We start from the raw sequence: 12,847 nt of genomic DNA on the forward strand, positions 1-12,847 counted from the left end.
TGTAACTGGCCCCCATATGGGCAGGGAGAGACCAAAGGAAGAGGCAGGCCACTCAAGAATTTTAAGTGGAAGTTTGGATAAACAAAGGAAACTTACAGATGAGACTTGTCTTGGGTAGTAGTAAGAGGAATAGATACCTGCACCTGCTTGCCAAATCTTAAAAATTTATAAAGAAGCCTTAACTGGATTCAATCACTTTACTATGCATGTGTTCTCAATATCACATCACTATCTCCAGGCTATGTCTTTCAAGCAGCCTCTAAGAAAGGCAAGTGGAATTCACAGTCCAAGGACAGGGGATGGCATGAGGAGCCTCTCAGTGCCTGGGTCCAGCTCACAGGTCAGTAGGCAATCATGCTTATTTGATGACACTCCCCAGCACACTCAATGGCCCATGGACTAATCCCATCTCATTGTATACCTAGGTCTTCTGGAATCTGGCTTGGGTTCAGGTCCCTGGATTCCCTGGTGACTGAGAAGAGCTCAAATGGTTGTGTGAGACTGAAGTTACTAAAGTCATTAATTTCTTTTACAAATATATATTGAACTCTTAAAATATACCAGGCACTGTTCAAGTTACAGGATAAGCATGAAATAATCTGTCCTGTGCTCTCATGATATATCAGGAAAAATAAAAAGAGAGTAATATAATTGAATATAGATTCAATGATAGAATCTGTCTATATTGCAATGGGATCACCTTATAGAGAGTGATGAATTCCAGCTCAGAAATTAGAAAGACTGCATAGAAAAACCTCTGAAATGGGAGTTTTGAAATATGTGCAGTTATTCACCAGAGATAACGAGAAGAAGGCAAGAGAAGAGGGTGACCGAGGCATGGAGATATTGTTGTTGAGAGAACAGTAATAGGAGGCTAGAGTGAGACTCAAAAGAAATAATGCTGGAGAGGTAAGCCATACCAGATAATGGAGACCTTTTAATTCCATATGAAGAATTTTAAAGGAGGCTCATACTTGATGGTCTTAATTTTCTGAGTGAGTTAAGAAACGAACTCATTTGCTGAATAGGGAGCAAGTTCCTTGAGGAGAATGCTGAGTTCTTGGATGACTATTATAGGAATGGTAAAAAGATTCATACTGGAAAAAGGTGGAGGGTGCTGTGGATTGCAGCACACCTACGGCTCAGTTTTCATCTAACTTGTTATGTACCCCTTTCCAGGGGGATCGGCGGCCTTTCTCTGATTAAACAGTATCCTGGGAAGTGAGACCATTTCCATTGTTTCAATTAATATATTCTTACAGATTTGTCTTCAGTTTCTTGGATTATATTTGCTTCAACTGTTAATATTTTTATTGTTTTTTCCTCTTATCAACTTTATTGAGGAGTAATAAACTGCATCTATTTAAAATCTATAAGTCATAATTTTGAGTCATATACACCCGTGAGACCAACACTAAAATCATAATACAGAATATTTCCATCTCCCTGAAAATATTCTATTCACTCCATTTGCGATCCTTTCCTCCTTTCATCCTGACTCAATAGAGCTGATCTGCCTTTTGTTGATATAAATTTTCATTTTTTAAAAGTGAAATCATACAGAATGTGCTGTTTTGTGTCTGGCTTCTCTTACTCAGCACATTTATTTTAAGATTTATCTATGTTATCTATGTTATTGGATTTACTTCATTCCTTTTTATTGCTGAACAGGATTCCCTTATATGGGTATGCCAAATTGTGTTTATACATTCATCTATTGATAGACATTTGGGTTGTTTCCAAGGTTAGCCTATAATAAATAAAGATACTGTGTATGTTTCTGCAAACCTTCATAGATAACATGTTTTCATTTTTCTCGGATGAATACCTAGAAGTGGAATGGATGGGTCAAACAGTCATATGTTTAACTTTTCTAAGGAACTGATAACTTGATATCCAGCCAGAGTATAAAAGATTTCCAGTTACTCCACATCTTCACAAACACTTGTTTTGTCAGTCTTTCTAAATTTAGCCATATCATGGGGATTGTCCAATGATGTTGAACATTTTTAAAACATCTTTACTGTCTATTCTTACACCTTCTCTTTGTGGGATGTCTTTGAGATATTTTACCTATTTTTTGATAAGATGATTTGTCTTAATGTTGCATTACAAGTTTTGCTTATATGTTTTGGATACAAATCTTTTGTCAGATATAATTTACAAATATTTTCTCTCCTTCTAGGAAACACTTTATTGTTTCCTTATTGGTGGCTGTAAGAAAAAAAACCTTGACATTTTGATAAGGTTCAATTTTACCTTTTTTTCAGACTTTAATATTTTTTAGGGTTTACACTGAAATTTTTGACCCATTTCAAGTATTGTGTTTGTGTGCGGTACAATTAAAAGTCTATGGGTATCCAGGTATTCCTGCGATTTTTTGAAGGCTCCTTTTGCCATTGAAGTGCCTGGGCCCCTGTGTGAAAAATCAATTGACCATATGTGTCAGTATATTTTTTTATACTCTATTCTCTATTTATACTCTATTCTATTCCACTGATCTATCATTTCACCTATATCACTGTATACATTGCTGAAGTTTCATAGGAGATGTCAATTCAAGTAGTGTAAGAATTCTACTGTGTTTTAAAATTGCTTTGTCTATTTTAAGCCATTTGCATTTAAGCCATTTCCATATAAACTTTAGGTCCATTTGTCAATTTATATAAAATGCTAGAATTTTTATGGAATTAATTTAATTTTAAAATACATTTGGAGGGGCGCCTGGGTGGCTCAGTTGAGCGGCCGACTTCGGCTCAGGTCATGATCTTGCGGTCCGTGAGTTCGAGCCCTGCGTTGGGCTCTGGGCTGACAGCTGGGAGCCTGGAGCCTGTTTCAGATTCTGTGTCTCCCTCTCTGTGCCCCTCCCCCATTCATGCTCTGTCTCTCTCTGTCTCAAAAATAAATAAACGTTAAAAAAAAATTAAAATACATTTGGAAAAAGTGAAATTCTAAAAATATTGTTTCCCCCTCAAAAAAGAAAGTGATAGAAAGAGAGGTAAATGAAGAAACAGATTCTTACCTACAGAGAACAAACTGATAGTTACCAGAGGGGAGGTGGACAGGAGGATGGTGATGGGGACTAAGGTGATGGGGACTAAGGAAGGTATTTGTTGTGATGAGCACTGGGTGTTGTACGGAAGTGTTGAATCACATCTATTGCACACCTGAAACTAAATATTACACTATATGTTACCTAACTGGAATTTAACTAAAAAACCCCTGGAATTCAAATAAAAACTTAATATTATTCTCCAGTATATAACATTGTATATTTCTCTATGTGTTTGCATCTTTAGTTTTTCCCAGCAATATTTTCAGTGTGAAAGTTTTGCATGTATTTTAGACACTTGCCCAATATATTTTTAAGTATTTTGGTTTTGGCTCTATTACACATGGGACGTTTAATTTCTAAATATTTACTGCTAGTATATAAAAAATTAAATTGCCCTTTTGAAATTTAAATTTATTTCTCATGACCTCACTAAGTTCAGTTTTACCACTTCTTTCCTGATCAGTATGTCAGTTATGTTTTTTCTTGTCTTATTATAATGTCTAGAAACCACTAGAATGATGTATAATAGCAAAGAAGCGAGTGTGTAGACACCCTTGCCTTCTTCCCAACCTTAGGAAGGAAGGGTACATCATTTCACATTTATGTATGCTATTCGTCATACTTTTTTTCATACAGGTCCACTTTTTAGGTTGAAAAAGTTCACTTCTATTCCTGGTTTGTTGAGACATTTATTATAAATGGATGTTGGGTTTTGTCAGATGCTTTTTCTACATCTATTTAGATGGTCATACAGTTTTTCTTCCTTTATTCTGTTAATTCAGTGAATTATATCAGTGAGTTTAAAAAACTTTTTTAATGGTTATTTACTTTTGAGAGGGGAGGGGCAGAGAGAGAGGGAGACACAGAATTTGAAGCTGGCTCCAAGCTCTGAGCTGTCAGCACAGAGCCCAGTTAGGGTCTTGAACTCAACGGATGGTGGGATCGCGACCTGAGCTGAAGTCAGATACTTAACTGACTGAGCCACTCAGGCACCCCAATGTATCAATTAGTTTTAAATGACAAACTAATCTTGCATTCCTGGAATAATTCTTGTTTGTCATTATGAATTACTGTTTTTGTATACTGAATTTAATCTGCTAATGTTTTTGAAGGATTTTCGTTTCTATGTTTATGAAATATATTGGTCTGTAATTTTATTTTCTTATTAATACCTCGGTATGGTTAAGGTATCAGAATAATGGCCTCATAGAATGAGTTGAGAGGATTTTTACTTCTCTTGTTTTCTTTCTTTTTTAAAGATTTTAAAGTAATCTCTATACCCAGTGTGGAGCTCAAACTCACAACCCCAAGATGAAGAGTCACACACTCCACCAACTGTGTCAGTCAAGCCCCCCTACTTCTCCTGTTTTATAGAAGAAAGTGTGCAATACCTTCATGTCTTCCTTAAATATTTGGTAGAGTTTACCAGTAAAGTCATTTTAGCCCAGAGCTTTATTTGCGGGAAGATTCTTAATATATATAATATACAGTTCTTAAGGTTATATATTTCTTCTTTTTCTTTATTTCTTAAAGAGAAAAATATTTACTAAGTACAGAATTTGTACATAATAAGCTATTAAAAAGAATGGTTGCTTGGATCACATGACTTCATCATAAGAAAGTCCAGGTTAGTAATTGTTTCTGGGCTTAACCAGATGCCAGAAATGCTCACCTTTGTGAAGAAACCTGTGTTTCCTCTAAAGTTTGGATACATTTCACACACTGCAGGGTGTGAGCTCTGGATCAGACAGCCCTCTCAACTGACCCCAACACCAGCTACATTGGACTTTGCAAGTTTATAATTCTTTGAGCCTTTTTTTCCTCTTTAGAAATTGAAAATAATGAAATATACCCCTTACTGGCTTTTTATAAGGAATAGACAATAAATGATGTTCCTGGCACAATACTTGGGTACATGATATAAACTCTAGAAACAGTCATTTCTCTTGCAATTTAAGTCATTTTGCTATATGGGAAGAGGTCTGGTATTGAACTCTTAGTGTTTCTTATATATTAAAATGTAGAACTAAGAGAGATGACACTGTTTTATGTGGGATTCATTGAGCATCAATTGTCCCAGCACTGCTACAGTATACAATATTCTATGGTCCTACTTTTTGCTACTTTCTCCTTGGAAAATAGACAATTCCCTAACAGGTGAAACACTGTCTTCTACATTTTTGGGTGCTGGACACCCAACACACCTTAGTGAATCACCTAAGGACCTGTCAAGATACTTTCCCCCGAGAGGGCAGCTCAGAGAGGATGCCTTGGAACCTGTCTCTGCAGAACAGACTTTCCCACACTGTATCCAGCAATCCAGTCTGGATGTTGCCAACACCCCAACCAGGACTTCACAGCTCCTGGTACTTACCTTCTGAACCCTTGACAGCTTCATACAAACCCTTCACAGGATCAGCCCTTTGCATTCTCGCTCACTGCAGGAGAATGTCACTGAACATATATTTCTTCTTCTCGAGTGTGCTTTAGCATTGCATGTCACTTCAGGAATTCCATGTATTGTATGCTGTTGAATTTGTTGGCATAAGGTTGTTAATAACATTCTCTTACTTCCTTTTCTCTCTGTAGGATCTATAGTGATAAACTCTTTGATTTGTGGTAATGTGATTTATGCCCTCCCTTCTTTATCTTGATCTGTCCTAGGGGGAGATTTACTGAGTTTGTTGATCTTTCCAACGAATTCAATTTTGGTTTATTTTCTCTATTATCTGTCTGTGTTTTTATTTTGTTGATTTGGGCTCTTGACTTAATGTTCTTTCTTCTTGCCTTTCATTTGTTCTTTTTCTTTTCTAGCTTCTTGTGAAGGACTCATGATCATTGGTTTTAGATTTCTACTATTTTCTATAAAAACACTTAAAGCTATAGGTTTTCCTCTGCATGCAGCTTAGCAGCCTCTCACAAATGGTGATGTGTTGTGCTGTAATTTTCATTCACTAACAATATTTTCTAACTTCCTCCTCCTACACGTGCATTATTTAGGTATGTGTGTTTTTATTTTTAATTTGCAAATCTGTGTAGTTCTAAATATCTTATTGTTATTAACTTCTAAATCAATTTTAATTTCTAATTTTTGTAGTTATTGAACATGTTCTGTATGAATGTAATCCTTCTAAATTTATCAAGACTGTTTTTTTTTTTAATTGCCCTGTGTATGGTATATCGTGTTAAATGTACTATGTGCATTTGAATGGATATCTATTTTGCAGTTGCTAGGAGTATGTTTTATAAATATCTCACGGTTAGTAGAAAATGATATTCAATTCTTCTGTCTTATTACTCTGGTTCTAGCTTTATAAATTGGTGAGTGAAAAGTATCAATATCTACCCTCATGATTATGGAATTACCTGTTTTCTCTTTTAATTCTTCAAATATTGTTTCAAGCATTTCAATGCTCTATAATCAGATGTGTACTTATTTATGATCTTTATGTCTTACTTATAAAGTTTTCCCTTTAGCATTGTGAAATGTCTCATTATCTTTGGTAATACTCCTCATAATCAAGTCTTTTTTATGTGATTCATATACCATCTCTGGCTTTCATATGCTTATTGCTTAAATGGAATATGTTTTCCCATTCTTTTACTTTTATCTATCTGTGTGTTTATATTTAAAATACTTCCTTGTAGGTGAAATATAGTTGGGTATGCTTATTTTATCTATTGTGATTATCTCTGACTTTTAATTGGAGCATACTGCCTCAATATTGAATGCAATTTGTTATCTTCTAGTTCTGTAGTTAGAAGTCCTTCATGGATCTCACTGGCTAAAATTGTTGGTAGGGTTGTGTTCCCATGGGGAGTCTTTAAAGGAGAATCCATTTAACTTGCCTTTTCTAGTGTCTAGAGGCTGTCTATATTTCTTAATTCTTAATGCTTTTCTATCTTCAAAACCAGCAACATAGCATCTCTCTGACCTGGCTTCCACAGTCACATATCTTTCTCTGATTCTCTTCTTCCTCCTTCTTTCAATCTGAAGGAACCGGGTAATTACATTGGGCCTACTCTGATAATCCTGGATCACTCCTTATCATAAGGTCAGCTAGTTAGCAACCTTAATCTCATTTGCAATTTAATTTCCTCTTTCCCATGTAGCCTATAATAACCACAAATTCGAGAGATTTGGACTTGGACATCTTTGGAAGGGGGCCATTGAATAATTGCCTACTACAGATCCTAAGGGGCAGTTTGGTTGGGACTTAGGTCAGTGGGGGTTAATAGTCCCATAATCTACCCAATTTTTTTTACTATTAGTAAATGTCCTGTAATAGAGTTAATTCCATGTCAACATAATTATATCTTATTACAGTGGAGGGAAACTTGGCTTCAGATTATTCCACTAATTCAAAGAGGATGTCTTCACTGCTAAGAGAAACAATGAGCTATGTTATTCACATTCCCAAATTTATTGGACTTTTCTCTGGCATCCATCTCTACATCACTCACGGCTAACAGAGGGAGCGATGAGGTAACACTAGCACCTTTTATCCATATTTACTGGTTCATAGAGAACCTACTGGTGTCTCTCCCTCAGAAAATTTTATTTTTTCATATTTTGCTCTAACCATCTATGTCTCTGAAGAAAGAAAAAGACATTGGGAAAAAAGCTATAGTGTGGAAAATTTCTTTTAGAAACCACACATGTCAAAATATGATTATCTTTAGATTGGCATATGTGTATTAAAGAAAGTTTTTTAAGGTTTTAACCTTTTGCTTTTCATTGGTTTGTTTGGAATTTTGAGGGATTTGGGTCAGCAACTGCATAAAACCCAGCTGAGATAGAATGGTTCTCAAAAATGATTAAATTATACTACGTCCTTTCTTAGTTTTAATCATTTCTATTAATCATTGATTCATTTAGTTCATTTTGTTATTATTGAATTGGGATTTCAAGTATAGAGCTTTTCATCTTTAACTTTATTCTTCCTTCTGAGGTTGAAAAACATATGCATTTGTGTGTATATACTTACATACATGTAGAGATTAAATAGAATATGCATATAACAATTTTCCACTTAGAGTCAGTTATTCTAATATACTTAATAGATAGGATTTTTTATTTGTGTTCTTGAAAATTTGGTATGTTTATTTTGTATATATATATATTTTTAATTTATAGAAATTAGGTCATGTTTTCTATCTCATTCTTCATTTTCTTTTATTGACATTACATTTAAAAATGATACATCCATATTTTTTATTTTTATGATTACATTTAGTTCATTGACATGAACTTCTTCATAATTCTCCACATTGTATCCATGATACCTTACTTATACAGCCTTCTGATGATGGGGAGAAGATTGGTTGCCTCCAAATCCTTGACATCAAATATGATGTGGCAGTGAACATTCCACCATGTGTCTACTTAGGTACCTATTTGAGAATTTGTTTGAGTCTGTACCCAGGAGCAGAATTTCTGAGTTAAGTGGTATATACATATTCAATTAAGTTCCCAAAGAGTGCTCTCTAGAATGGTCACACAAGCCTTTATTCCCAACAGTAGTGCATCACAGCTCCTATCTTCTACAGTTCTGCCAACAAGTCATTATTCTAAGAAATTCCTAAACAAAAGGCAACTGTTTAAACAAAATGAGAGTATATGTATCAGAAATACAGATGTTTAATTCACAATCCTTTTTTAATTTGAAGCAATAAATACCTGAAAATACCTTATAAAAGATAAACTCACTAACTGCAACATGAGAATTTCTATCAATTCAAATTATGCTATTTATTCTAGATATTGAGGGGCAGACTTAATCATTTATGTTTACATAGGTGTAGAGGAGTGGGAAAATGTAAACAAGATGACACAGAGAAGATCCTAGAGTTATAATACAGCAATAAGAAATATTTTGATGTAATGATTATTCAAAGTCATATTGTTAAACTGTGTCACACCCAAAACCAACAGCACACTGTATACACTGTATGTTAGCCAACTTTACAGTAAATTATATTAAAAAAAAATAGAATACTTTAAGAAATGAAAAAAAAATTAATAAAATTAATTTTAAGTGACCAAACATCGTTTTCTGTGACACAAATTGTCTTATCTTTGTCTTTAAAAATGTTGGTTTAGGGGCACCGGGATGGCTCAGTTCATTGGGTGGCTGACTACACCTTAGGTCATGATCTTGCTACAAGTTCGAGCCCTGCATTGGGCTCGGTCCTGAGTGCTCAGAGCCTGGAGCCTGCTTCCAATTCTGTGTCTCCCTCTCTCTCTGCCCCTTCCCTGCTTGCTCTTTATCTCTGTCTCTCTGTCTCTCAAAAATAATAAACAATAAAAAAATTTTAATGTTATTTTATAACATAAAATATTATACTTATTACCATATTTGATAGTTATTTTCTTTGCCTGTCCACTTTGACAAATTTAGGTTTGTATCAGTCCATAATTTATTCTTAGAAATTGTCTAAAAAGATATGAGGGATTTTTTTAAAAATTGGGATTATAGTTCAAAAAGTGTTATGATAAATAAAAAAGTAACTAGAAAAATATTTATATGCTAAGTGAATTTGGGGAAAACTGCACACTAACTGATTGAAAACATTGAATTATAAAACAAGTAGGCTTTGGCTGGATAACATTGGTTTAAGTTTATTAACTGTGATTCTAAGAAAAATCAGAAAAACTGTCTATATGATACAAATATTTTCACTTTTCTTCTTGTTTAATTAGAAGTTTCTTGGGTTAATGTAAAATGGGGAAATCAGATAATATGACTATGAATGGCTAAGTAGAAATGTGGATATGGTGCTCTTTTAAATTATTAAATCTCTAGAGAAGCACATCAATATGAAATATATGCTAATGATGAAGAAAACAACATGCCATAAATATACCAGTGAATATTTTAGGGAAATGGCATACTGTGGAATATAGAACTACACTGCCATAGCTCCTTTATCAGGGCATTTGAGAATCAAAGGGACAGGAGGTGATGCCTCTAATCTGTATAAGATCTCAAAGAGAAATGTCTCAAGATTCTTCTGTTTTATTTTCCTTAATCACTCACCACAGAATATTATTCCATATACTTGGCAACATTAATAAGTCTTCTCTTCTGACCAGCATAATTATCCCCACTGATTCTGCTCTTTGAAAGGGCTCAAGAAGTGGATGCTGGATAGTGACCAAAGAAGGCTGTCTTTGGGAAGTAACCAACTCTACCAACTAGTGCTTAATGAAGCTGAAGGGCTTAGCATGGATGCCGTTTACATAGCTTCATGCTTTCAACAAGGCCAAACCAATATTTTGCTTCATGAACAAACTTCTGAAGTTGTATACAATATTTTTGGAACCTTCTTTTTCTCCACTGAAGAACTCTGTAAGGTTCATTTTTAATACTTCTCCCCTGTCCTCCCCCCTACACACAAAAAAGTAAAACTACAGGAAGAAAAGATTCTTAATGCACTCACTGTAAGTTCTGAGTCCTCCCCTCTCACACACACTTTCACATGTGTATAGTTATCCCCCAAGATGCTTCAACAATTGAGATCATTTTAGCATGTTCTTCAATTTTTCTGAACTCTTCACAAAAATGTTTCTTGATTATTCTCAGTCTTTAGTAACATAGTAGTCTATAAAGTATTATGCATCACAGTATTGTATAGAATAGCAATATAACAATAAAAGGAGAATGTAATATGGAATCAAAGAATTGTTTATAAATTGTGACATTTCCTCACAAAGAATGCTATGTAGCCATTAAATATTTTTAAATGCTCAATTGCCATTCCTTATCTATCATTTCTAACATGGGATTTCACAGTATGCTGAAAGTTATAAACAGTATAAATACATATGGTCATTTACTGTGATTGTATATAAATATATTTCTATGCATAGATAAAGCCTTGGTAAATATGTAACAAAAGTATTTACAGTGGTTATTTCTGGACTGACTACTAGATAAATTTTTTTTCTTTCCCTATTAGACTTTCCAATATGCCTGAATTTTGTGCAATAATATTACTTTTATAATACAAAGAAAACTACTTTTTAAATGTTAACATTAAAATATTTTATTTTTTTATTTTACTTCGAAATATAATTTATTGTCAAGTTAGCTAACATACAGTGTATACAGTGTGCTCTTGGCTTCGAGGGTAGTTTCCCATGATTCATTGCTTACGTACAATGCTCAATGCTCATCCCAACAAGTGCCCTCCTCAGTGCCCATCACCCATTTTGCCCTCTCCCTCAGCCCCTCATCAATCCTCAGTTTGTACTCTGTATTTAAGAGTCTCTTATGGTTTGCCTCCCTCTCTGTTTTTAAATGAAATGTGACATATAACTCCACAATGAGACCTGCATAAGCAAAATATAGGACAAAATATATTCCAGCTCTTAGGACACTGAAAGCCTTATTGTTGACTCACCAACATACATTTCTGAAACAGAATATTTTATTTATTTATATTTATTTATTAGACAGTTTGAAGCATATCATGTGAAAAAAATTTTCTTAAAACACAATTTTTTAAAAGTTTATTTATTTTTGAGAGAGAGAGAGAGAGTGTGCAAGCAGGGGAGGGGCAGAGAGAGAGAGGGAGACACAGAAACCAAGGCAGGCTCCAGGCTCTGAACCATCAGCACAGAGCCCAACACAGGGCTTGAACCCACGCACTGTGAGATCATGACCTGAGCCGAAGTTGGACACTTAACCAACTGAGCCACGCAGGCACCCCATATGTGAAAAAAATTTAATAGGTGGTGACAATACACTGTAAATAAGACAAATTAGTCTCTCTTTTTTGTTGTATGTATGTATATATGTATGTATGGATGGATTTTATTTATTGTCAAGTTAGCTAACATATTGTGTAATCTTGGCTTCAGGAGTAGATTTCTGTGATTCATCACTTACGTACAACACCCAGTGCTCATCCCAACAAGTACCCTCCTCAATGCCCATCACCCACCTCCCCTACCCCCTCAACCTCCCACCCCCATCCACCCTGTTTGTTCTCTGTATTTAAGAGTCTCTTATGGTTTCCCTCCCTTTCTGTTTGTAACTTGTTTTTCCTTCCCTTCCCCTATGGTCTTTTATTAGGTTTCTCAAATTCTGCATATGAGTGATCATCTGTCTTTGTCTGACTTATTTCACTTAACGTAATACTCTCCAGTTCCATCCATGTTGTTGCAAATGGCATGATTTCATTCTTTTTCTTTGCCAAGTAGCATTCCATTGTACATATAAACCACATTTTCTTTATCCATTCATCAGTTGATGGACATTTGGGCTGTTACCATAATTTAGCTACTGTTGATAGCACTGCTATAAACATTGGGGTACATGTACCCCTATGAATCAACACTCCTGTATCCTTTGGATAAATTCCCAGTAGTGCAATTGCTAGGTCGTAGGATAGCTCTGTTTTTGATTTTTTGAGGAACCACCATACTGTTTTCCAGAGTGGCTGCACCAGTTTGCATTCCCACCAACAATGCAAGAGAGTCCTCCTTTCTCCACATCCTTGCCAACATCTGTTGTTTCCTGAGTTGTTAATTTTAGCCACTCTGACCAGTATGAATTGTTATCTCAATATGGTCTTGATATGTTGTATGTTTTCTAAAGAGATTGGTAATAAAACAGTGGACAGGGAAAGTTGTCTCTATGTTCATCTTGTTGAATTTTATAACTATTACCCTTAAAGTATATCTCAAAATAATTGTGCCATAACCTTTTTTGTTTTGTTCTGTTTCTTGAACTATATAATTTGAAGTGTCCATGATGACCTGTCATTGCTTTTGTTGAATCTATT

At 34.8% G+C, this 12,847-nt stretch overlaps 1 long non-coding RNA gene across 7 annotated transcripts in view; it reads left to right on the forward strand.

Moving 5' to 3' along the window:
- The window catches only part of LOC111560488, a 515,327-nt gene extending 504,187 nt beyond the window's left edge, over positions 1-11,140 (forward strand). For 6 of the 7 annotated variants that reach the window (XR_006597958.1, XR_006597956.1, XR_006597957.1 and 3 more), the window contains 2 exons: positions 239-340; positions 426-1,787. This is a non-coding gene — a long non-coding RNA (uncharacterized LOC111560488). Of the gene's footprint in view, positions 1-238; positions 341-425; positions 1,788-7,382 lie in introns of those variants that run through there. The other variant, XR_006597955.1, reaches the window with a different exon arrangement.
- The last annotated feature ends 1,707 nt before the right edge of the window (positions 11,141-12,847 follow it).

This window comes from Felis catus, chromosome B2 (genome assembly GCF_018350175.1).
Source record: "Felis catus isolate Fca126 chromosome B2, F.catus_Fca126_mat1.0, whole genome shotgun sequence".
Classification (NCBI taxonomy): domain Eukaryota; kingdom Metazoa; phylum Chordata; class Mammalia; order Carnivora; family Felidae; genus Felis; species Felis catus.